Below are 2,605 nucleotides of genomic sequence, written 5' to 3' on the forward strand. Positions count from 1 at the left end.
ACTTTTTTTTTATACATTTACTTTTTTTTTTTTTTTCAACAAGTCGGCCATCTCCCACCGAGGCAGGGTGACCCAAAAAGAAAGAAAATCCCCAAAAAGAAAATACTTTCATCACTCAACACTTTCACCACACTCACACATAATCACTGTTTTTGCAGAGGTGCTCAGAACACAACAGTTTAGAAGCATATACGTATAAAGATACACAACATATCCCTCCAAACTGCTAATATCCCAAAACCCCAAAACATTTACTTATATATACATATATGTACTTTATGGAAAGAAAGAGGTTTATCTATGGAGGCAAAAAAAAAAAAAGAAAAAAAGTAAGTACCAGATTATATTAGTACCAACACTTTTATAAGGAATGCTGAGCAAGGCAGCAACTAAAAGTTGTGGAACTGTCATGTTTGAGAGAAATGCATTATGTGAATATCATGCTGTGGATCTGGAGTGTAGAAATTATAAGGCAATGTGGAGTCACCAAGGAAATACAACTCAAAGGGCTGCTGAGGGTAGGTTCTTGAATCCTTGGCTTCATATCGTGGCCTGGCTGGCAAAGCTCTCGCTTCACACACAGAGGGCCTGGGTTTGATTCCCGGCAGGGTAGAAACATTTTGATGCATTTCGTTACACCTATTGTCCTGTTCACTTAGCAGTAAATAGGTACCTGGATGTTAGTCGACCAGTGTGGATCGCATCCTGGGGGACAAGATTGAGGACTCCAATGGAAATAAGACAGACAGTCCTCGATGACGCACTGCCTTTCTTGGGTTATCCTGGGTGGCTAACCCTCTGGGGTTAAAAATCCAAATGAAATCTTATCTTAAGCATAAAAGGAGTCCTCGGGTTGTTCAACTCTACATATCTTTGGTTAGGCCTCATTTAGATTATGCTGCACAGTTTTGGTCACCGTATTACAGAATGGATATAAATGCACTGGAAAACATACAAAGGAGGATGACAAAGTTGATCCCATGTATCAGAAATCTTCCCTATGAGGACAGACTGAGGGCCCTGAATCTGCACTCTCTAAAGGCATAGAATTAGGGAGAATATGACTGAGGTGTATAAATGGAAAATAGGAATAAATAAAGGGAATGTAAATAATGTGCTAAAAATATCTAGCCAAGACAAGACTCGCAGCAATGGTTTTAAGTTGGAAGGATATAGCAAAAGCACTGGTTTGGTAATAGAGTTGTGGATGAGTGGAACAAACTCCCGAGTACTGCCATAGGAGCTAAAACTTTGTGTAGTTTTAAAAATAGGTTAGATAAATACATGAGTGGGTGTGAATTGGACCCGACTAGGTTGTGCTACTAGGTCTGATGCCATGCTCCTTCCTTAAGTGAATGTGACTTGACCTGACTAGGTAGTCATTGGCTTAAGCTGGTAGGAGACTTGGACATACCTTGCATAGGCCAGTAGGCCTGCTGCAGTGTTCCTTCTTTATTATGTTCATTTGGTATTTAGAGAGGAAGGAGATGGACATGATGAGGGTGTGTAAATCTGGGGAGGAAAGTAGAAAGAGTTCATCCCTGGAGCTTTTGCAGGAGGTAAAAAAAAAAAGCTAAGAGTTTCAGAGGCTTGAGCATCAAGCAGAAATGTGCAAGTGTGAATGGTGACAAGTGGTTTTTATTGAATATGCCATTGAGGTATGAACAAGATACCTTTAAGAGATTCAGGGAAACCAGTTAGCAGGACCTGAGTCCTGGAGGTGTGAAGGGCAGTTCCTTCACTCTGAAGAAGAATGGGAATATTACAGTCTGAGTGTAACCTGAATCATGATGTTAGCACACTTCTGGCAAAACAGCGATTGAATGAATAATTGTGTGTTATTTTCTTTGGGGCCACCTCATGGTGGTGGGAGATGGCCATTGTTGTAATAATATTATATATATATATATATATATATATATATATATATATATATATATATATATATATATATATATATATATATATACACACACACACACACACACACACACACACACACACACACACACACACACACACACACACACACACACACACACACACACACACACACACACAACACGCATATATATACAAACAATTACAGACAGGCGATCTTAACTATGCAAGACAAGCCACGGGGGGTGGAAATCTTTGGCTCAAGTACTTTCACGCTTCTCAGTACATCATCAGGAGCTATTCAATGTTGCAAGGCAGCAACTGAAGCAGGGGAAGTTTTCTCAGAGTAGCACAATGCGGGTCTGTCACCAGCCTCAGTCTCTTAGAATCTGAGAGCTTTGAATCTTGAGCCAAAGATTTCCACCCCCCATGGCTTGTCTTGCGCACACACACACACACACACACACACACACAATACAGTGGACCCCCAGTTAACGATATTTTTTCACTCTAGAAGTATGTTCAGGTGCCAGTACTGACCGAATTTGTTCCCATAAGAAATATTGTGAAGTAGATTAGTCCATTTCAGACCCCCAAACATACACATACAAACGCACTTACATAAATGCACTTACATAATTGGTCACATTCGGAGGTAATCGTTATGCGGGGGTCCACTATATATATATATATATATATATATATATATATATATATATATATA

This window comes from Cherax quadricarinatus, chromosome 1 (genome assembly GCF_038502225.1).
Source record: "Cherax quadricarinatus isolate ZL_2023a chromosome 1, ASM3850222v1, whole genome shotgun sequence".
In the NCBI taxonomy this organism is placed as follows: domain Eukaryota; kingdom Metazoa; phylum Arthropoda; class Malacostraca; order Decapoda; family Parastacidae; genus Cherax; species Cherax quadricarinatus.